Below are 24552 nucleotides of genomic sequence, written 5' to 3'. Positions count from 1 at the left end.
GAAGAAATAAATCAAGGCACTGGTCAGATAAGAGAAACCTCGGAGTCGCCATGACTCTTCTGGACCTGCACACCCCCACTGACCTAAGCAGTGTGGACACCTTCTGCAGGAGCCCCAGGAAGGCCACGGAAGGGGCGGTGGCTCCCAGGCAAGTTCTAGGGAAAAAGCAGGAGGTGAAGGGGTGTAGGGAGGACCTGTTCTTCGGATCCCACCTCTCACCTGAGGAGGGAGCAATTAAACTTGTGATCACCGCCGGCATATTCATGATGCAAACTTACAGCAACTTCATTTGAAAATTTACTTATTTAAGTTCCTTTTATCTTCTAGTTCTGTAAATGTTGACCAGTACATCTCTATCTTGTTGTTCTGTCTCAGTTATCATGTGCCTTCTTGTCAACAGGGAGCCTGTTGAAAATGAGACAGAATGATTCTTCCTGAGAAAGTGGCAAAGAAGTTTCTTGTCTGACGTTCCCAAGCCCACGGCTTCCTGCTCTTCGGGCAACAGGAATAGCTCTTTACAGCACAGGATTAGTGTGTTGGATTCCATCCCACCCCACCACAAATGCTTTCAGCCTGACCCCTTTCCTAGTAGCAGGAAGGAGGAACAGAGGTCATTTGAGGGGTGGTGGCAGCCCAAAGTCGCAGGGCACATAATTGTCACTGCCCCAGCTCCACACCAGTAAGACAAGACAAGAAAAGCAGCCTCCAGTGTCCACTCTTAGAACTGGTGTCACTTTGTGAAAAGTGGCTCCTTGTCTCTAGTTCAGGTGCAACGACACAGGGGATTTTCCAGGGGAAAAATAGGCCATAAAGACTCCAAGATCTGCTGCTTGGCCTAGAGGGACTGACTTTATTTAAGACAAGAGAGAGGGGAGAAATCTATGACCCAAGATGCTGGGGGGAAAAATGGACATCTTGGAAAAGAACAATTAAGGAAAAGCTGGTGGCTCTACTATGAGCAAAATAGCACATCATCCAGAAATTTAGTAGAGAAAACCAGGGAAAGAGATAGCCAAGCAGAGCCCTCCTGGGATCACAGTCCACTCTGGGTTCGGGGCACTCTATGTAAAAATGCGTGACTGCAGCCTATCAGGAGCAACCATTGCAGCCAACCGTGGGAAAGTCTTGAAAGCCTTTTCCAAGCCACACACAGACTTAGCAACACAGCGCGGAAGCATCACTGGCATCAGGGGTTTGAACACAAACTCTGTCCAAACATAGACTGAACAACTCACAGGTGAACTGTGAACTGCTCTACCTCACAAGTTATTCCTAGAAAGTCAAACTTAAAAACATGATCACAGACACCGACAGCACAAGTAACAAAAGATAAAATCAATGCAGAGGACAACACCAACATTAAAAACTTCTATGTGTCAAAGGACACCATCCAAGTGAAAAGACAACCACGAGGGGAAAATTTTTGCAAATTATATCGCTGATAAGAGACTTGTATCTGGAACATCTGAAGAACAATTACAACTCAATAATAAAAAGACAAATGACTCAGTTTAAAGGTGGGCAAAAGATTTGAATAGACATTTCTCGAAAGAAGATGTACAAAGGGCCAATAAGCACATGCAGATACGTTCACCATTTACCAGCGAGGAAAGGCAAATCAAAACCACAAAGAGATACCATTTCAAACTGACTGGGATGACAGCCATCAAAAAGTTAGATAACAAAAACTTTCGGTGGGGATATGAGAAATCAAAACCTTCATACGTTGCTGGCAGGAATGTAAAATGTTACAGTCACCTCAGAAATAAGTCTGGCAGATCTTCATATGGGTGACCACAGAATTACCATGGCCCGGCAGTTCCACTCCTGGGTAGGTACTTAAAAAAAAAAAAAAAAAGTATGTCCCTACAAAACAAATTGCACAAAATATTCAAAGCAGTTTTATTCATAACAGTCAAACACTGGGAACATCCCTAATTCATGTCCAGCAAGAGGTGAGGGGACAAACAAATAGCTGTATATTCATACAATAGAATATTTTTTTTAAAATTAAGTAAGGAAGGGAAAAATGAAGGGGGGAGATCAGAGGGGGAGATGAACCATGAGAGACTATGGACTCCGGGAAACAAACTGAGGTTTCAGAGGGGAGGGTGTTGGGGGATGGGTTGGCCTGGTGATGGGTATTAAGGAGGGCATGTATTGCATGGAGCACTGGGTGTTATGTGCAAACAATGAATCATGGAACATTACATCAAAAAAAATGAAAATAAAAAATTAATTAAAAATAAATAAACAGCAAAAGATTATACAAATAAAAAAAATTAAGCATCCAAGTAAATAATGTAGCATTGGATTATAAACCAAAGTAGAAAATAAATATATTTATATAAATAAATTATTGAAAGGTAAAGAAGAGAAGAGACGCATCTTCCTTACAGAGGAATTCCAAATAATCTGTATAGGCTCTCTCCTCTGGTGCTTGATTCCCATCCCGCCCCCTATCCTGGAGAGTGGGCTATACTTAGTGACTTACTTCCAAAGGATGGAGTAGGGAATAGGCAGAATAGTAACTTCTTAAAAGAAACTGGCAAACACGACCTTAACCGATTAGTAGAGTTTCACATTCATAGTGATTTCATGGGAATACCGTGCTAACACCTGATATGATGTTGTAAGAAGGGTCCTTCACTTTGCTGGTATTGTTTTAAACATCATGAGAAAAGCACAAAACAACCTCGGGGTGTGGACATTCTATAGGACATCTAGCCTGTTCTCCTCAAGGAATTTGTTAAAAAACAAAACCACCACCACCACCACCTGAGAAATACTCACAGACCAGACAGACGGGGGATACTTGCCAAATACACGGAACCTGAATAAAGTCTGGACATGGGATAAGAAGTGAACGGTCTTGTGCCAATGTCAGTACCTCAGCTTTGACAAATGTGCTATAAAAATGTAGGATGTTAATCTGTGGGGAGATCGGCTGAGGGAATTCACAGGAGTATGATCTTTGCAACTTTTCTGCAAATCTGAAATTATTCCAAAATACAATGTGCATTAAAAAAGTAAAAGTATGTTGAATACTCTTAACAAACATTTTCATAAATTTATGAAATTGTCCTTTTTGACTAGAGAGATGCTTCTATTAAGTGTGATTGTGTTTGGATCAAAAGACATGGAAAATACATCGATACATTCTTCTGCATGGTTTCTTCTCTGAGTGCTCCATAAAAGAGTGCAGAATCTTCCGTCACCCCTTATTGCGGTTCCTTATTTCACAATACGTATCTGAAATTAGCGGAAAGAGACAAAGAAAGCATTGGCATTTCTGTTTTCATAAGCACTAACAGATGCAAAGGCGGGAGGTCTTCCTAGCCACAACCAGTGGACGGTTTTGGTATTTACTTCCCAGCATGGTTTTATTTGAATAACGGGGGCAAATTACTCTATTAAGCACTTTTCACTTTTCAGAAGAAAACTACCATTAAGTGTAAAATAATAATAGTTATATTCATAATATGTATGCTAACTATCCATAATAACCATATGTTTTTCAATTACTATAGGAATCACCTTAGAGTATGTGTTGAACCTCTTGCAAAGTCTAAATGCAACATAAATGGCTCCAGTAGATTTTTTCCAAACCTGAGTGCAAAGGTAAGACACAGTAGTGTGGGAAGAAGCCAAAAGAGGGTGCGGGTGCCTACAGCTGCATTTATATCAGTTTTTAAAAAGCCCCTTAGCATATGTGGTCTAAAGAAGCTATATATCTGGGGTATAAATCCAATTTGGAGAAACCAAGATGAGACTCAACAATAAAACACACTTCCGAGCCATATTTGCAGGAAGTTGTCTGTTGCTAAAGCTCGTGAGGATGAGAGAGACGGACTCCCGAGCAACCCCGCAACTGTCAATCTCAGTTGACAGGACCGAGGGGCGGGAGGGAGGTAATGGCCAAGGGAACTCATTTGCATAAGCAACTCAAGGGTAGCAGAAAAATATCTGCTTGCTTTGCAATATGGTGATATGGTTCTGGCCTTTGCCTATGTGCAATTTCTGCAAATACGTACTCCGGGAAAAAAACCCTCACAGCAGCCAGAGTAAAGTGGATAAAAAGGAGCCCAAACAAAATAACATGGGAAAAAAGGAAGTAGAAATTAAAAATTATAAAGGATTATAAAAAAGTATATATAAGTATATAAAAGTATTTATAAGTGCATAAAAAATTATGCATATGGGTTCAAATAGGCAAAATATGTATCCCAGAAGAAAAATAAGTGAAATAGTGTAACAGAAAAAAAAGTTAAAATGAAGTTGAGAAAATTACAAATGAATCAAAGAAGAACAGCTCTACATATTGATCTAGGAAAAATAAAGAATCCATGAGGAAAGTTGCCTATAGTCAGACTGAAAAGAAAATTAAAATCAAGACTTCCGTAAGTGGAAATAATCAGGCTGACCTCACATTTCTCCACCATCTAAGACTAGAAAGTAGTCGAACAATGCTGCAAATAACTTAATGGAAATAAAGTTACACAAAAACAATGTAAGTGCACATACCAAACAAATAAAAAATATTTTGAGCATATAGGAACTCAAGGAACATCGTTTTTTTTAAAAAAAGATTTATTTATTTATATGAGAGAAAGTGAGTGGGGGGGAGGGGCAAAGGGAAAGGAGAGAATCTCAAGCAGACTCCCTGCTGCCCTTCTGTCTCCTGACTCTGAGATCGTGACCCTGAGATCATGACCTGAGCTGAAATCAAGAGTCAGACACAACAAACTGAGCCACCAGGCTCCCCTGGGGAGCATTGTTCTAAGGAAACTTTCTTGTAGAACTACTGGCAAATCAACGTTAGTCAACCAAGATACAAATTGAGAAACAATAGTAAATGGATCATGCACAGTATTAAACACAAATAAATCAAGTAATTCTGCTTACAAAAAAGGGCATCATCATCGTAACCCAGACAAAGCCAAAATGCTATAAATAATAGTATTCAGTAAGAAAAGAGAATGAGAAAGCCATAGGTCATGAATGACATGAATTTGCTCATTTTTAAAGCTACAAATCCAAAAAGATCATTCATTTTTAAGAAAAATTATATAACAAAATTATAAAATCAAAGGTAAATAGCATAATCAACTTAAGTTAAGTGGTGGAAGAAAGGAAAGAAAATAAAAATTGATGTATAATTACATCATCATTTATGGGAGGGGGTCAATAAACACTGCAGAAAATAGAAAAGAATTAGTGTGCCCTTAAAACAGTAATTATTCAGCCTTGAAAAGAAAGGAAATTCTGACACGTGCTACAACATGGATGAACTTTGAAGAGAGTATTCTTAGTGAAATAAGCCAGTCACAAACTGACAAAAACTGTATGATCCCACTCATCCGAGGTACTCTGAGTAGTCAAATTGATGGAGCAAGTCTAATGGTGGCTGCTAGGGCCTCAGGGGAGGGGAGTCCGTGTTCACTGGGAGTGGAGTTTCAGCTCGGGAAGATGAACGGAGTGTTGGAGATGGATGGCGGTGATGGTTGCACAATGGGAACGTACTTCATGCTGTGGTCTCTACACTTAAAAATTGTTAAAAGGGTAAATTTTATGTTTTGTGTATTTTACCACAATTTCGAAAATAATTTTAAAAAGATAAGTAATAAACCCTGGTGTATTTACTAAGAAGGTAATGAAGCTTAAGCTTCCCGGCCCTTCTTTTGACAGACTCCTACATTTTGTTTTGATTCTTTTTCTAGCTCTAAAGAAATGTTCACTTGCCTAGTTAAATTTGTTTCATTACTTTGTATTCCTTTTCTTAAAGAAGTTCTCCCGGAGTTGTATAAGCTTTAGATCCCAAAAAGCCTGGATTCACTTCTGGTTTGAAAAGTAAACATCAGGAAAAAAGACACAAAGGACAGCCTGTGCGCACGCACACACACACACGCACACACAGCAAAAACAATCAACAAATAAGAGGGTCATAAAATATCTAATGAGATTATTTGAAAACTATATAAATAAAATAATCATATATTTTGGAATAGAACTAAGATGAAAATAGCTTGATTTTAAAAACCATGCATGGACCGACTCACTTATCAAGATGAAAACACTCCCATTTGGGTCATTATAAAAATTCATCTGTATAGGGTGTCCTAAAGAATCTCCTAAAACAAACTGACTCAGAGAGATTGAAAAATAATGAATGGGAAATGTGTAGCAGACACATGAAAACCAAAAATAAATCAGGAGCCACGATCTTAGACAAGGTAAAAACCAAAGAAAAAAGCACTAAGCAATAATGCTTCATTATTCATTACGTAATGAATAAGGGTGAAATCCACATGACCACCTAACAGAAGTGTATCTTTGCTATGTCTCTGGGTGGGGTAAACACAATATTTCCTGAACATGATAAACACAGGCCTTCATCACTTATACTACCTGAATAGGTACGGGGTCCCTCAAGTTGAGAAATGAAAGTTCTCGGGTGTTAGCATCTTTCAGTACTAGCGGGGACCACTTCAATCCTTCTTTGGAGATCCTTAATCTAGTAGCACAGGAATTTTAGACATTATAGCCAGCAACTAGATTAAATGCCACCTATACAAAGAAACAAGTTACCGTGATTGAGGGGCGCCTGGGTGGCACAGCGGTTAAGCGCCTGCCTTAGGCTCAGGGCGTGATCCCGGCGTTATGGGATCGAGCCCCACATCAGGCTCCTCCGCTATGAGCCTGCTTCTTCCTCTCCCACTCCCCCTGCTTGTGTTCCCTCACTCGCTGGCTGTCTCTATCTCTGTCAAATAAATAAATAAAATCTTTAAAAAAAAAAAAAGTTACCATGATTGAGGAGTCATAGAAGCAACAGGGAAATAATTTAATCTATCAGATACTGAATTAACTAAGCAAGAAAATAGGAAATGAATATTTATAAAATATTTAAGGCAATATAACTGAGAAAAAAGGTATAATATCAAGAGACTATAATTGGAAAAAGGTCTCATTCGTTATGGAGAACCAGCAAGTTTGCCATGGATATAATAAACATTATTACACTGATAATAAGTATAGGATGCTTCCAGCCATTAAGAAATTTTCAAAACACAAAATGATGAAGAAATCCAACTGAAGGACTCTGTAAACTAGACTTTGTATGTCAAAACCGAATCCTTCCCCTCCACTCCCACTGGACAGAATTGTAATTCTATTGCTTTTCTTCTAAGAGGAACTGGTAATCACCTATCCAGGAAAATTGCCCTTTGGCACTGCAATCTAAATACTAGCCTTTGGTTACTCGTGCCAAATTCAACTCAAAATTGTGTAAAGGTCATTTTAACATTACCTAGGAGACTAATAATGATAGATGTGTACGCCCTTGGCTATCATCACAGCTACTATGACCTGGAGACATATTTTCAAGTTAAAAAAAAAAAAGGCTTATGAGTGTGTTATCTGTCCAACAATTACATCTGTTAGCAATGTACTGTATAAACTTTACAGTTAGTGAAAAACTTTAATATAAGCTTTTGTAAACTGAGATTACATGGCAAAGGAAAATAACATTTGAGTGTTGTCTTCTGGGCCCCTTTCCTTTTATTTCTCTGAGTCAGCAGCATGGGCAGGCTCTGTCTTTGAGTGGTTAGCCAAACTCTGCCAACGTTTCACCCAATGTGAAATTCCTATTTAACAAAGAATCTAAGTCCTTTGGGGAAGAAATGTTGGCCCATGTTTACAGACTTACAAGTGACAAAAAAAAAAAAGTGCTCAAATGGAAAATCTTTCATTTAAAAATAACAATCATTGCAAACCACAACTTCTTCATACAGTCTTTGAGAAAGTCCTCCCTTCTCCAGGAACACAGTTAATGAATTGGCCATCACTGAACACTGACTGATACTCCCCCAAAGTGACACTGAAACTACATCTTTAAACCCCAAGAGTTCAGATTGGCTTTTTTGAAATACTGAACTTATCTGTTAAAAGCCTGCACTTCACAATTTTCTCTCGTCTCCTATTCTAGAAGCCTAATGGCCAGATGTTCTGTCTTCTTGTCTCTGGCAGTTACAGCTTGAGCATTTGACCTAATATGAGCTTTATAATCTTGACAGCATAACCAAAGGTTACCTGTGCCATTGAGAATGCAGCAGCTGTGACCTCACCGGTCCTTGGAAGACCATGTCCGGGGCAGCAGTGCTGGGGGGCATTCCAACCAGACTGGTCCCGGGACGAGAGCCTTGCTGTTTTCCTGCTCTCTCTCTTGCCTTGCTCTTCTGCTCGTTTACCTGACATCCCCATCTACTGTGCAAGTTCTCAGACAGCCTTCTACTAGGTTTCCCTCTGCTCAGACGGAAGACTGTTTCGGTCACTTGCAGTCAAGAAGGCCATAACATTTCATCTAAAAAGTAAAGTACCAGATATGAAAGGATGCTTATCTTGTGTTTAACCATCTGTTCCATGTAACGCAGGTGAATTTACTGGGTGTATAACCATTTCCTTCTATCCTCCTCTCCCCCGATTTCTCATTTCTGAATGTGTATACAAATAAGGAGAGTGCAAAATTAAATTTGTCTAACATACGCTTCACTTCTCTCTCTCATTGTGGTGAAGCATATATATGTCGTACGGGGGATTAGGGCAGAAGCCAGAGGGTTGCGGTTCTTAGTCTTGCATCCATTCACGTCTCCTGTGAATGCATTTCTCAGGGGCAAAATAAAAAATATTTGGATTGTTTCCCTCTGAAATCATCTGCTGTAAGAAACTGCAGACTCCGGTAGATTTAACTCCGAAAGGAAAAGATAAAGTACAGACACGATGGAAAAATTAAAAATGATGGGAAAAGTTGTATACAATAAGGGGCAGTGCGTAAACTTTACTATATTTCAATTAAGATTTAGTACTTAAAACAAAACAAAACAAAACGGAACATCCGGAACTGTTTCAAGTGATTCAGATCAGGGTTTCTTAGCCTCGCTCCGACGGCATGTTGGGTGGGATAATTTGTGGCGAGCCGCAGTCCTGTGACTTGTACGCTGTATAGTAACCTCCTCGGCCTCCATCCACAAGAGGCTGGCCGCACCCCTCCCCCCACTGACGACAAACAAGTGCTTCTAGACAAGGTCAGTGTCACCTGGGGAGAGGGCAGGAGAATCGCCCCTGCTTGAGAACCATGCTTTAGATTAAAATTTCTCATTTAATCCGCAGAACAAACATATGAGATAGGAATTATCCTTACCTCCTTTTCACAGACAGGGAAAGGGAAGTACAATGTTTGGTGAGTCAACCACACAAACAGCTAATAAAGAAGAGAACTGGGACTCAAACCTCTGCAGAATGATTCCACAATATTTGTTCACATTATTTGTCAGTTGTACCCAAAGTGGCTGGGCTCAAAGGTTAGTTGAATTCAAGGATTTATTGAGTCCATCTATAGATACAGTTCAGAAAAAAATTATACATTCTTCTTACATGTCTTCTGATTTTTTTTTTTTTTTTTTTTTTTTTTTTTTTAGAACATCCCTTAGGTCTTCAGTGCCAGGGAAAGTTCACAATACTTCAACTCACACTTCAGCCATCGCTCCCGGACTTCAGTTACACTTTTAAAAAAAGCCTCGTGAAAAAAAGATGTGGAGATGTGACTTTTAAAAGTCAACACTGGTGTCTTCTAAAGTGAAATTAATAGCTCATAGACGATTTCAACTCCCTCGTTTAAACGTATTATTGATCTGGGCTATGAGTCCACTCGGTCCCGTCCCTGTACAGACTCACCTCATGGTCAAGACCACACTTGCCTGGTGGAACCAAAACAGCAACTCAGGTTTTGGCCAAAGCTCTCTACATCGGAGCGCCCACAGAGCTTATGTGAGACAGCTTGTGGGAATCCATGGTGTTTCAGTCTATTCTCCTAAATTTCAAAGGTCTTTGTCTTTTCTTTTTCTTGTTTGTTGCTATTGTTGTTGTTGTTTTCTGGAGGACATTTTAAAAAAACTTTTTGTTTTGAAAAATCTCAAGCATCCACAGAAGCAGAGGAATTGTATAATGGACCCAATTTAGCTGTCACTTAGGTTCAACCATTCTCAATACATTAATATATCGCTCATCATGTTTCATCCCTACCCAATGCGTGCTACGCCTCCATTATTTTGAAGCAAATCTCAAACATTCTACTATTTATTTTGTATTTCACTATTTGGTTCCAAAAGATAAGACCTCATTTATATATTTATACCCACCAAATAATGATCACATTTAAAAAATAAGTGATTATTTCACAGTAAAACCAAGCATCCAATCAACATTCATATTTCTGTAATGTCAGTGTATTAAATATTCAGAGCGTAATTAAGTTCACATATTAACTAAGGTTAAACTGACATTTTTGTGTTATTGAGACTTTTTATCCAAGCTAAAGGTGTATCTTTGCATTTATTCAAATGTACTTTTCTATTGTTTTTTTCAGTTCTATACTGTTCTTTTTGTTCTTTTTTATAACTTCTATTTCTTTGGATTTTTTTTCTTCCCATGAGAGCATGCAGCATCAGTAAAAGAAGAGAAGAAAAGAGGAATGTGGAGAGGAAAAGAGAGTGAGGGAAAGGAAACGAACTAAAATTATAACCTAAAAGCAATCCCCCCAGAACCAATTTTTAAATTCATAATTTTAATTTAAATATAAAATATGAAATGAAAAGTAAATTTTAAACATCATCTGTAACTTGAGTTGGCAAAGTAATTGGATACATCCTGCCAAGAATTCTACTTCTAGTAAACAAATAAATCTACAAAATGTCATTTTTCTTCCCAGACTCACAGAAATTTTATAATCAGTACCTTAACATATTGAAACATACAATTTTCAAACCTACTGTGTATATCTTTGTAGCTTTCTAACTTGGCTAGAACATAAGGAGCAGGTGGGATGGAGATTGAACTGCTTTTGCAAATTTAGGAGAAATGGTTCTTTGGAGAAGGAAATTCCAGAGAGCACGCTAAGGCTAATGGAACTTAGTGCCTGTGGATTTAAAGCAGGCCATAATTGAGTCTTTATTTGCCCTTTCAAGGACTTAGGAAAAGCTTTATTCCCTTAGCATAGTACATACAAAGTGACATTTTTCAGCAGTCTGACTTTTCAATTATGGATCTTTTGGAAAGCTAATGATGTCTGTATTGTTAATACTGCCAACATTGTGTCAGTACATTGAAGAACCTGTGATATTAAATGTGCTGATGTAAAAATATATGTTATTTCTGCTCAGCCGTGTGCAAACAATCTGGCTGAAATGCTAGAATTATAGGGAAATCCTCTCTGGAGATAAAAGTAGAGTGGAATTCTGTTTAGAGCAGTTAAAAGGCTCTCTTCTTTCAAGTACTTTCTTGAAGTATTAAGACCAAAATTTTAGAAATTAATTACATGGATTATCTCACTCAAGATTTCTGGGTAAAAATTGTTATATTCTTACCATACTATTCTTACTCTGGAGGGTGGAGAGGGCATTGTTAGACATTATTTAGACAATCATTTAGAATATTAAAAAATCCATATGAATTGAATTATTGAATAACATGATTGATGTTGAAAGTTTCAAAAGGGCGGCAATAATAATTCTTATGCAGCATGATCTTAGGATCTAAAACTGAATATTTTCTATCACATAATTATTATAACAAAGTTAGGATCATATTCCTAATGTTTATGCTTCATAATGAACGTTCACCGATTGGTTATGAGCATTGGCCATTGTTTAGTGTGATGGTTTCCAGATGTTTAAATGCAGTGACAGCTTATTGATAAAATGAATTATAGTGACCAAAGTAGCAAACTAAAAGCACATTCTTCTCCAAAGGAAAAGGAATACTAAAAGTGATACTTAATCACATATTTAAGATATCACCCTTCCAGATTTTTTTATATTTTTATTACTTAGTTCCAAATCTCTTACCTAATATATCCTCCATTAGACAATAAATTCCAATAATGACATTATTTCTAATGTATAAAAATGTCTGTCTGATATTTTCAGAGAATAAAACTTATTTGGCATGAAATTAAAGTGCATGCTACACTTTTTAAAAATTTCACTTCTTGGTAATGACCAAATGGAACAAAGTATTTGGCATAGAATGGAAATTATCTAATGATAACAAAAAATAATGGAGAAGAAAATGTTTTTATTATAAAGGAAACTCAAGAAACAGCTTGTCCTTTTTGTTTTTAATCTCCCATCTCAGAATAGAATAGGAGGGTAATATTAATTTAGGGATAGTCAAGAAATGTACATATCAGTAAATAATTATTCTATAGACCATCACCAGAATATAAATATTAGAATATTTAGGGGGTGCCTGGGCAGCTCAGTCATTAAGCATCTGACTCTTGATTTCAGCTCAGGTCATGATCTCAGGGTCATGAGACCAAGCCCTGGGATTGCTCCTTGCTGGGCCTGGAGCCTGCTTAAGATTCTCTCTCTCCCTCTCCCTCTGCCCCCCCCCCCAAAGGAATGTATCTTCAGATGCTATTATTTAATGGAATTTTTATAATGTTTTAGTAAGTAGCATCACTTATATAATAAGATCGAAAGAAGTACTTCGTATTTCTTTTCAACCTATATAAATTGTTATGATGAGTACCCCGTACATAACTTCCATGTAATATTAATATTTATAAAATAATAAATATAAGCAGAGATTAGGAAGGGTAATCTCTCTCTAGAGGTCAAATTCTGTGGGGTTTGTATTTTTTTATCCCATTTTGCTTGCATTTCCAGTGGAAATGAATTTGATGATGGTGGCAAAGTGAAGAATAGAACCCATCTAAAACTAAAGACTCAAATTTACCATTACATAGTAAAATTTAAGATAAATATTACCTTTCAAAGTATTTCAGAATGATAGAAAGACTTTCTGGAAAAAACCTTTCATACTGGCGGGGGTAAGAATATTAAAAAAAAAAAAACTCTAAAAATGGGAATAGTGATAAGTAATCCAGATCCTGGGGCTAAAGATCATAAAAGTTTTGATATAATTAGGAACGTTTTTGCAGGAAGGGAGGTTTGGTCGGTGGGGTGGTAGGGGAGAATGGCTGAGGCATACATGATTATTACTAACTGATAATTGGAGGAAGGTGGTGGAAAGGTATAAACTTCCAGTTATAAGATAAATATTAGAGATATCATGTACAGCATGAGGACTACAGCTAAAGCTGCTGTAAGATAGGATAGATAGGAAAGGTAAGAGGATAAATTCTAAAAGTCCACTCTCATGCCGATGACCCTTTACCCATTCTCCATTTTCACCTTCTTTTTTTCTTCTCAGTGGTGAATAAAGAAGCTCTTAATTTCCCCATGCATTATACACTGGTCATCATTTTATAGGCATTTTATCACTCATGAATACACACTGATGGGTTAATATTAGTTTTGCTAACAAAATATCTATCCTACTTTGCGGATGGTAGAATTATAGAAACAATTATTAAGGAAAATAATCTGCTTAGAGAGAAATAAAATCCCCACCATCATCAAATACAACACACACACATCCCTCAAATGTTTTTCTTTTTTTTTCCCTAAGTATTTTTTTAAGGAGAATTTTCCTGTTGATACTGGAGAATGAGAACATGGCCCTATACACAGAATTCTTTTGAGTGCAAGCAATTGGATATGTTTCTGGACAGGAAAAATATTTTAGGCATTAGCATGTATAAATTAAGTTATAAGAAATAACTCATCCAGTGTTTACACAACACTTCAGCAAGCTACAGTAACAGAATCATATAAACCTATTGCACAAGTGTGGAAAAATCTTTAACAGTTTACACCTGGCTTCTCTCTGAATGCATTATCAAGTTTTTCCTTAAAAGAAAAAACCAATGCTGTACCTTTCATTCAGATATTATAGTTTTTAAATAGATATTCCTTTTCTACATCCACTTTTAAGCAATTAACAGTTTACAGTTTTCAAGAGCTTGTGTTTTTAAGAAAATTTCAAGTAAAATAAACATTCAAGGGTGGCTTTTACACATCTGAAAATATATATTTGAGAATTGATCACACTCCTTTTAAAAGTGGTGAATCTAGCAAAAAGTGCCTTTTCTCTATCTCATTTTTACTTGTGAGTAATAAAGTTCTCCCATAGATGATCTTGTCATACTTGCATTAAAAATAACTTCTTTGGATTATATTTTTTATAGTTCATTCAAATAGTAACAATTTTGCCCTTGAATCTTACACTTTTACAATGAGAACAAGATTTTCTTCTGGAAGATCTTCACATGTAATTATCAGTTATTTTTTTTCTTAATTCATTACATGACATTAAAATAAGTCAATTTTATTTATTTTTATTTTTTTCTTATGTTCATATATACAATGGAATATTACTCAGCCATCAGAAAGGACAAACACTTACCATTTGCATCGACATGGATGGAACTGGAGGGGATTATGCTAAGTGAAGCAAGTCAAGCAGAGAAAATAAGTCTATTTTAAACTAAAATTTTCCTTATTACATATTTAAAAATTCAATGTGAGAAACTTTATAAGTGTGAAAATTATATTGATCTTTTTCTGACCCAACAAAAAAATGAAATGCTAATCAGTAGTTCTCAGTCTTGACTTTTTATTAGAAACACCTGGGGGCTGGATGTAACGCCTCACGTTCTGGCTGCACCTCAGATTAATTGCATGAAGTTGAAGTGTGGGAACTTGGCATCAATATTTTTAAAAATTCCTAGAAGTTTCCAATGTGCAAGAAAGATAAAGAACTACTACTCGAAATGAGTGGCTCTAATTTTTTTGCACATTAGAATTATCTATGGAGCTTTTAAAACTTCTTTTTAAAAATCCAGAACCATACTCCCTACCAATCAAATCGGGTACAGTGAGACCCTAAAATCAGCATTTTTTAAATGTGCTAGACAACTCCAAAGGAGAGCCAACTCCGAGAACTAGTGCTTTATACTGAAAATCAGTTGAGATATATTGAAGTTTGAGAACTCGAGCTTTAGACTGTAGATGTACTGGTACTCTGTGTGAATGTGTTGTTTTGGTTTTACGAGACAGGGAGGTCATGAGAAAGATAGTGGGAAGGGAAAGAATACCATCGCAATTTTAACATGTTATTTTGCAGATTCCGTATGAGAGCGGTTTAGTTACAACTTAACTTATACTGAAGGTGAAACATCAGGAACAGAGACTTTGGCATGAAAAAAAGTACAGTGTTAATGAAGATCTGGAAGGTTTTCCCTCAGAATCAGAAAAGAGTATGTGAACCATGATGTAATCCATCCTTTATATTTTTCACAGATGAAATATACCACAAAGGGGACAAGCATATGCTAAATCAATTGTTATTGAAAATTTATCTCTTTTCCTTATCCATTGTGCCCTTTATTGAAAACTGTTAAGTGATAGTTTATTTCTTTATATGCTTAGACTGTATCAGATATGCCATTTTCAAGAACTGTTCTAACGCTTTCGTCTGAATTGAGCTTGAATTCTTCCAAGTTCTATTACCATATAGATTAAGTTTCAATCCAAGTTTTAAAACTTACAGTTAGGCTTTTCAGCAAGCTTTCCAAAGAAAAGTTACAGTCAGGTCAATTTCTTAAAATGTGCTAGAATAAAAAAGCCAAAATAATCATGAACTTTTCCCCCATAATCATTATGTTTGTCCCTCTAGATGTCCAAATAATATTTGATGGAGTTCACAACCATGATAATATAGGTCGATAGGCCCAATATTTCCTTTGTGTAATTCTTTCTGTAGCAAGTAAATTGCTAATTCAGTACAATGTGTAAACTCTAAAATATGGAACAAATTAAATTTTGAATAAGTTTCTTATTCCTTGGTGAGAAGGACTGTGAAATTATATTTTAAAATTTGGAACAAAAATAAGAATTTACTAAATAGAACCTTCATGTTCTTAAACTCCTATTTCTACATGTGTCATCAAAATCACCATCTAGCTTTCAAAGGGCGTTATAATTATTTAAGTGCAGATACCCTCTGCAGGGCTCCTATATCACACCCCCACACACCATGTAAAAATTTCTTAGTAATTTCTCTACCATTTCTTTTGAAATTATGGGAGTAATTATGTTCCTGATTTTAACCATATTTCAGTGATCAAACATTGTACAAACAGGATTAAAACACACCCACGTTTTAATCAATATCCTTTTCCCTGCTGGAGCTATCACTTGTATCAAGGGCAAACGTATGAGCTCAGTTTGAAAATGACTCAAGAGGCTAGAATAACTGTGGCAAAGCATTTAACCAAGACTCTACACCATCAGCCAAAACAACTTGTGTCTTTGACTCCATATGGTGATTTACTCACACACTTGTTGAGGCTGAATTAGTTTTCTGAAGATAACTGTCTGTACTAAATAACTTTCTAAAGCCCTGTTGAGCACATGACTCAATGAATCAAGAGGAGTTCTCAGTGTTAGAAACCCTGTTTTCTCATGACAATGGAGAAACCCTTACTTTAAACCTGTCTGGTCTGCTGTGGAGCCCTAGCTGAATCCTTGTCTCAACTGTGGCGCACACTGGATATAAATGATTAAAACACCGTGCTTCTGGAAAAATGAGTACAGATATTTGAGCTACTGGATAACCAACCCTAAATTTAACTTCTCTGCTCCCCAATCTTTGAAAAGAGAATAACTATCGGAGATGAAACTCTTCATATTGCCCCGAATCTATACTTTAGGAATTAGCCTGACTCAATACGATCATTTTAGAAGTGTTTTACCAGTACCTAGAACCTGAGTGTTGAGATCACCCAGACATGAGTATGAGCTTCATCACTCACCAGCTCTCAGACAATTGGCAGGTTATGTAATTTCTTAAAGCTTTAGTTTCATTATAAAAATGGAATTAAAACTACCCAAGAGTTTGTAGAGGCAATTAAAAGGGACAAAGTTGCACACATTAGGTCCCAGAATAATATCAGCTTTCCTCTTTATAAGTGTAAGGAGAGAGAAGTCTGGGTTCTGAGAGTAGGCTTATTTGAAGAATAATGAGAAAAATAATAATATTAGTGTAGTAAAACAAAAATCATGTAAAACTAAAATGTTTTTCATCTGTTCTTCATAATTGCATTTATGTGCCTTCTTTGACCTATTTTCTCCTTGTTTTTCTCACTCCTCTCAAGGATTATATGCTCTTCTGTGTAAGCCTAACCATTTCACATACGCAGTTACCTACTCTGGCTACCATGCCTGAAAATATTTTAAGGCAAATGTATGAGTTTTAGGTCAAAATATACACATAATTGTGGATATCTGGGCCTCTGAGATATGTATTTTGCCACCTAGGAGTAACGACAAAAAGGTGATAAGAAAATTAGGAACTACCCTGCCAGTACTAGCTGACCTAAAAGGACATGTATCAATGCCTCTGATGTGGTTCCATAAACACATCAGCACACTGTTTCAAAGCAGAAGTATCTGTGGCAAGGAGTAAAAAAATTCAATGATTATCAGTGTAACCCATTATGAAACTCTATTAGGGATGTTTCAAGGTACCTACTATTTTAATTACTTGATTAATAAAAACCAATATTCATTTTCTCTTGGAAAAATCTGACTCAAGAATATCATTATATTTAACTTATCTTTATTATAAATACTGGCAGGAACTCATTTACCCTCTTAGAAATTTTTGCTCAGAATTTGAAAACGGACGCTTTAGAAGAAAGTTTATTGAAATGGAAGATTCGGCCATCTTTTCCCTTCATGTCATGTTTATAATTTCCCTGTATAAAGACTTAGGGCTACTCTTTAGCCCAAGTCTTTGAGGATTTCAATTAGTACTATTAATTGTTCAGCTTTATTACCTGTAGAAATACTTTTGTTACACCATGTTCTATACACCAATCATGACTGTAATGCTTTAGTTGGGATCTCAGGTTTTGGGCATCTGTTCTTTTTAGTCTCTTTATTTTGAAAAGTATTGGGAATCAGCCTTTAAATGGACAATGTGCTTCCCTGTAATCATGAGTAAAACCCCAGAAAAACCCCAGTTGAGGGACATTATATAAAATACCTGGCCAGTACTCTTCAAAATGATGAAGGACATCAAAAGCAAAAAAAAATAAAAGTCTGACAAACTGTCACAGTCAAGTCAATATGGCTACTTTATGTAATGTGGTATCCTGGATAGGATTCCAGAACATAAAACGAAGCTTAGGTAAAAAATAGAATATAGTATGGATGTTAGTTGAAAATAATGTATAGATATTGCTTAATTGATTGTAACAAATGTACCATACTAATAAAATTATTAGTAGTAGGGGAAACTAGATGAGGAGTATATGGGAACTCAGTACTTTTTTTGTAATTTTTCTATAAATCTAAAACTAATCTAAAATAAAACTTTAATTAAAAAGGTTCTTTCTCTAATTCATGTTGGGTATTTGATGCCAATTTGAAATTTTTATAATACACTCAAATTCAAAGCAACAGTGGTTATTCATCATGCAGCATGGAAATTTTCCTTGTCCTTGAAATGTACTATCTTTTGCAGATAATATGTACAAGCAAGAAATATTTAAAAGAACAACCCAAGGGCAATGTAGAATTAAGAGATAAAGTGAGGAGATAATACAAAAAAAAAAAAAAAAGAACTCTTGGCACTGAGAGATAAAGATACAAAAAAAAGTGAGAAGTCTCAAAAAATATTTCAGGAGATATACCGGCACTGTCCCATAGAACTTTCTGTGACGATGGAGATGATCCGGTGATCTATATAACATGCAGCCTCTAGCCACACTTGCTGTCAAGCACCTGAAATGGAACAGTGAGCAGATCTTTGAGCTACTGGATCAACCAATCCTAAATCCTACTCAGCTCTGTTACTTATTTGAGTCAACTCCTTGTTTATTTTAACCCAGTTTTAGTTGGGATTTCTATTACTTGTAGCCGAAAGCACCCACACTTATCCATGAGAATTGCATGAGAAATATCCATGAACTACCAGTTATCACCTGGGAGACCTGAGATGCTCAGTACATGACAGCTCCTTCCCCTGCCGTCCTCTTGAACCAAGTCACCTTCCCTGTATCCCTTGCCTTGGTGCTTTCTTGCTGCTGCCCCAGCACGTTCCCACCTGACCCATACCACTCACTCACCCTTCATACCCCAGCTCAACTTGCGTCTTGCACAAAACTCATCAGCACGTGGGGAAGTGCCTCCCGTGAGCTGACACCAGTGCTGAATGCCCTGCCACTAAAGTCATTTCAAGCAGTTGCTAGTGGGCCATTCGGAGTCCTCGTCTGAGAAGAGCTGAGCTGGAGTTGGAGCTGAAACTCTTCACTTTCTGAGCTTCAACTTGGAAGGAAGAATCCTGAGGTTGCTGCTGACCTTGTCTCCTGTTGTGTAAAACAGGAGAGAATGAGACTTAGAGGAGAAAAGATGAAGGAAGGAGTGACAGAAGCAGCAGTGACAGCGTTCGAGATCCAGGTTCTAAATATTAACAGATTTCCCACATCTGCCCTGGTCTTTTCAGCTGTTCTTTTAATCCCCTCAACTGCCCCTACTTTTCCAATAAGGCTCTTTTTATCTTAGGTCATTTGACATTAGATTTCTGTCACTAACAAAAAATACACCCCAAACCTCACATGTGCATATTCAAATATATATGTTTGTGCACATGTAAATACATTACAGATAGGAATTACTCTATGATATTGGGTGCCTCATTTCTTTATTTTTTCTGTCTAACATTTCATTCATCTTAGCACCTATTTACCAAGATTGATGAAAAGTCAAGCTTTCATTATTTTTCAAGACTCTCCCTGATACTGTGGGATCACAGGAGAATCCTGTGACATACACAGGAAAATGAAGAAGAGGGTATGACTTTATCTTACTATGTCTGCTATTCCCAGGGTAGACTGTCCAGGTCTGAATGGTCCCCATTGAAGGCAGATACGTCTTTTACTCTTGTGGGCCACAGTTAGTCCCTGAGCCTCTATGACCACAGAGGTACTATACGAAACTGGAGTCCCAATCTCTACCCTCATAGGATATTGTTCTGGCCCTTTTCCCACTCTTGGGACATCCCTCTCTGATATACAGCTTGTATATATAACAAAAATGGCATTAAACTATTATAGGATTAATTAACCTAGACTCAGTAGGGAAAGAAACAGGGAAGATTCCCAAGATGGAATAATGCTTGACCTCCAACTTAAGGAGTAATCTTAGGCAATAGTGGCTTTGGAGTTGACTTGGCTTCATTAGTCACATCTGTATGACTTTGAGCAAATTCCTTGATTCTTTTTTTAAAAATCAGATTCTTTACATTAAAATCAGATTCTTTACATTACATTCTTTACATTAAAAAAAATGGAGAGATTAATAGGATTATGAGAAGACACAGGGGATATGTATATAAAATGCTAATCATTCGACTTGGCACATGGTGAATATGAAGTCAATATTAACTATTACTTTTTAAAAATATTTTATTTATTTATTTGGCAGAGAGAGACAGTGAAAGAGGGAACACAAGCAAGGGGAGTGTGAGAGGGAGAAGCAGGTGTCCCACCAAGCAGGGAGCCTGATGCGGGGCTTGATCCCATGACCCTGGGATCATGACCTGAGCTCAAGGCAGACACTTCACGGCTGAGCCACCCAGGTGCCCCAATATTAACTATTATTAACTCAACAGAAATACCCTCATCTGATGCAATCAAGATCAATAGTCATTCTATACATAAGGTAGAACATCATGGAATTATACATAGAGATATATATCTATCTGTACCTTAATTTTTTTATTTTAACTTAAGCTTATAAATACATATCTGTTCATCAAGGTTTTGATGCAAGGCCAAGGTCATGTCTTTCAATATAGGTATTCTAAATGGGGTTCTAAGTCATCTTCCTTGCATGAATCACACCGATATTGAATCATCCAAGATTTCCCACTCCCTATTTGGGTATGTGCTACATTTCGAAGACACCTGCACCACAAGGAAAGTGGAATTCTTCTGTTTCATTATAAAAATGCCCCTATTCATTTACAGTTTTCATGCGTTTAATAGAGACACCTCACTTTTTTGCACTCATATGTTATTGGTTTATGTAATATTTGTAAAAGCTATGTAAATATATTAGTAGAATGTAAACTTCCTGAGATGGGGATTTTTTGCCTTTTTTGTTTACTACTCTATCTCCAGGGCAACAGTGTCCAGCACATAAATACCTGATGAATAAATAAACGAATCAATCCAACTGTCATTAAATAGTTTAGGAAGCAGAATTGTGTAGGCAGAGCAGTAAGTTCAATAGGTTGTTGCATTATTCCACATACTTTACAAAGAGAAGACTGCTAATTAATCTGATAAGTAGGTTAAATGAGAATGTGTGAAGAGCTTCCATTATAACATTACTTTATACACCATGCTGCCAGGTTATACCAGGTGTTACAGAATCAAACCTAATGGAAAATAATATTCCCTGACTTTTGGGGGAATTTGTGGTCCAGTGGATAGACATGTATATTTTAAAAGATGATTAAAATACCTTGTGATAAATGTTACAATAAAGGTTTGGGCAACGTCCTAGAGAAGACAATTAGGCTTCATCCTGTAAGTCGGGTAGGAGTTATGGATACAGCTAAAGGTAAACTAGAAAAAAACAAGCACATGGTTCCCTCTTCTTATGAGCTTAATATCCAAGCTTGATCTTCCCCTTAAAATCTTCCTTTTTGTTTAAATCTGATCTTTAGAACAGAGAATTGAGAGAAGCACACTTAAAAAAAGAAAAAAACCAAAAGGTATATTTGACTCATGAAGTAGAGAACTTATTTTTTTTTATGCCTCTACTTTTCTGAACTGAGTTTATGGCTGGCATTATTCATAGTACACCGTGATGAACCCCATTAAGCTAAACTTTTTCTCTATACCAATGCCTTGGCAGCCACAGTTTTTAGATTTGTGAGTTGGAGTTCTTTTGGCAAGGATATCACTGTTATCCTTCTTTACAATTCTTATCCACTTAAGTTAATAAAGCATAAAGAACAGGAGTTGGCTATTGGCAAGGGTTCCTCTACAGGTGCAAGTACTTCACAATCTGAGCTATAATCCAGAGAAAGATGAATCAGGTGAGGATAATTTCTACCATGTAGTTTTCCATCAACTACCCTAAAATTGTCTAGGACACTGAGCCCAAGAAGCAGGTTATAAAACCACTGATTATTCATCTTGCCATAAGAAACCATTAGGAATAATCTCAGTAAGCTTATATTCTTTATATCATTGGCCACTAAAACTTCAATCCTCACAGGTCATCCATCTTTATCATCAGAACACTTAGACCTAATTGGCATCCCTCCTCCCACTAATCTGACCCACTAATCCACCCCTCCGACATGCTGAAAATAATTCCATTATGTTCCTGGGAATGCCCTTTCAGTTATCAGGAAAAGTCTCTGGACACCCAGCATTTTCCTGAGCAATCACTTCGCTTTCTTGCTCTAATTGAAAACTTGTGTATGTCTGAGGTTACTGCTTCCCATGCAGATCTTTCAAGCAGAGAGGGTTTTTCCTCCAACGATTTCCTCCAAATGAGGCTGCCTGGAGGTGGTGTGTTTCTTGCTTCTCATTGCTGCCTTCAGAATATTTATCTTTGTCCCTCAATCAAGCCAGCTACTTTGAAGCACCGGCCATCAGGTTTCATGCTATACCAACTGTTATCCCTCTATGTGGAGGCATTTTTCAAATGCCTGCTTTCCCTCACTCATTGAAGATTTAGCAACTGGTTCACGGTCTTCCTTTCCAATCTACTTTGTTATAATTCTTGGAAATATCAAATTTCATATATGAAGTTAATCTAACATCTAGACTGCTTAGTTTCTTGACCTCACTTTCAATAATATTTTTTCCTAAAATTCATTTCAGTCACATAATTCTTTGGTCATAGCCTGAAGCTTAGCATTTGTGGTTTCAGCCATCACTCTCTGACCACATATTTTTTATCATTTTATCAATCCCTTACTCTCATATACCATCCCAACAAGTTTTTGAGCTCATTAGAACTGCCAATCCATCTACCATCTTATTACTTTTTCATCGTGCACCTTGTCATTACTGTCCTCTTTACCCAATTTAAGTCAATGGTCAATCACTTATGATCACTCTCTAGCTTCAACCTTCAACTCCCTTAGACATACTTTCCTCCACTATATTAGTTGGACAAATCCCAACTAAGGTTAAAATCAACTCTCTGCTCTAGTACTCCTGTGCTCTTTTAATTTACCTTACAACTCTAAGGTGGTTCTTCTTTAGAGCCTAGAAATCATATATCTCTTACTTTTCCTATCTCTTAAATGATTCATTCAAACTCTCTTTCCTCTCTTCAAATCTCAAACACCTGCTTTTGTATCATCCGATAATTTCAGTTCTTGTTTCCTTGAAAATAGAAGCAACCAGTAGAGAACTCTTTTCTCTATCACCAAATCTAACAAACTCCCCATACCTGTGCACTCTTGTCTCCCTAGTGCATGAACTGCACTGCTCCTGTCTGAGGCCAGTCCCTTCACTTGTGCATCTGACTCCACTCCCCCTTTCCTATACTACGACTTTAATCTTAATCATTATTTACCTTTCCTAAAGCATCTATTTTGTCTTTGTACTGTATCTTCAGGATAAGTTCAAAAAATTTATATATATATATATATATATATAAAGATAGTACAGCAGTGCAGGGCAGCAATGATCATTGGAACCAGACAGGACAGACTGGATTTAATTCCTAGATTTGCTGCTTATTATCTATTGTGAAATTGCTTTACCTTCTTTAAGTTTCCTAATCTGTAAATGAAGAAAATAGTTTTATCTACTTTCCTAATAGGGTTGTTGAGATTATTAAGTGATTTAATACTTGTAAAACTCTTCCATCAATGCCTGACATCTAGTAAGCACCTAAGAATGTCAGCTATCCATTTTTCAAATCAAAAGCAAAAAAGAAAACCTTGGTGCAACATGCTCCTCCAGCTACCCAAACTTCTTATCAAACTTAGATTAAAATGTCCTGGTTTTCCTTGCTTTTTATAAAATCATATTCTAACATTCTTCTCTGACTCACCCCATGCCACTGGAGTCCATCTTGCTGTTCCCCCAAGGACTTTACTCTTGCTTTTCCCTGCTTGGAACACTTTCCAGCACTATCACATAGTTTCCTTTTTCATATCTTTCAGGTATTTGCTCAAAAATCTTTTCAGAGAACTCTCCCCTGACCACCTTAGCTAAAATACAGTGCCTACACTCCTCATTATCTCTTTCTGTAGCCTGTTTTATTTTTCTCCATAGCACCAGTGATTACTGAAAATAATAGTGCTTATTTGTTTATGTATGAATTGATCACATTCTCCTTTATGAGAATGAAAGCCGCAAGAGGGTGTGGAAATTATGTGGTTCATGACTCTTCCTCATTTCTAGTGCTAACACTTAGCAGAGGATGATGATAAGCAAATAATTCTCTGAACAAGTAGCTAAATTCTGACATCAAACAGACTTAATAAAAAAAAGTGCTAGTTTGTGTTCTATTAAAAGATGACTGGGGATTTCTTTCATGTAAACAA

At 36.8% G+C, this 24552-nt stretch overlaps 1 long non-coding RNA gene across 1 annotated transcript; it reads left to right on the top strand.

Moving 5' to 3' along the window:
* The first annotated feature begins 451 nt into the window (after positions 1-451).
* Positions 452-10076, top strand: LOC103673049. The gene is made up of 3 exons (XR_571297.2): positions 452-1831; positions 3531-3621; positions 9474-10076. It is a non-coding gene; the product is annotated as an uncharacterized LOC103673049 (long non-coding RNA).
* Positions 10077-24552: the final 14476 nt, after the last annotated feature.

Source organism: Ursus maritimus, unplaced genomic scaffold, assembly GCF_017311325.1.
Source record: "Ursus maritimus isolate PB19 unplaced genomic scaffold, ASM1731132v1 scaffold_4, whole genome shotgun sequence".
In the NCBI taxonomy this organism is placed as follows: domain Eukaryota; kingdom Metazoa; phylum Chordata; class Mammalia; order Carnivora; family Ursidae; genus Ursus; species Ursus maritimus.
The sequence above is the reverse complement of the archived record's forward strand: the minus strand, read 5'-3'. Positions and strand labels throughout refer to the sequence as shown.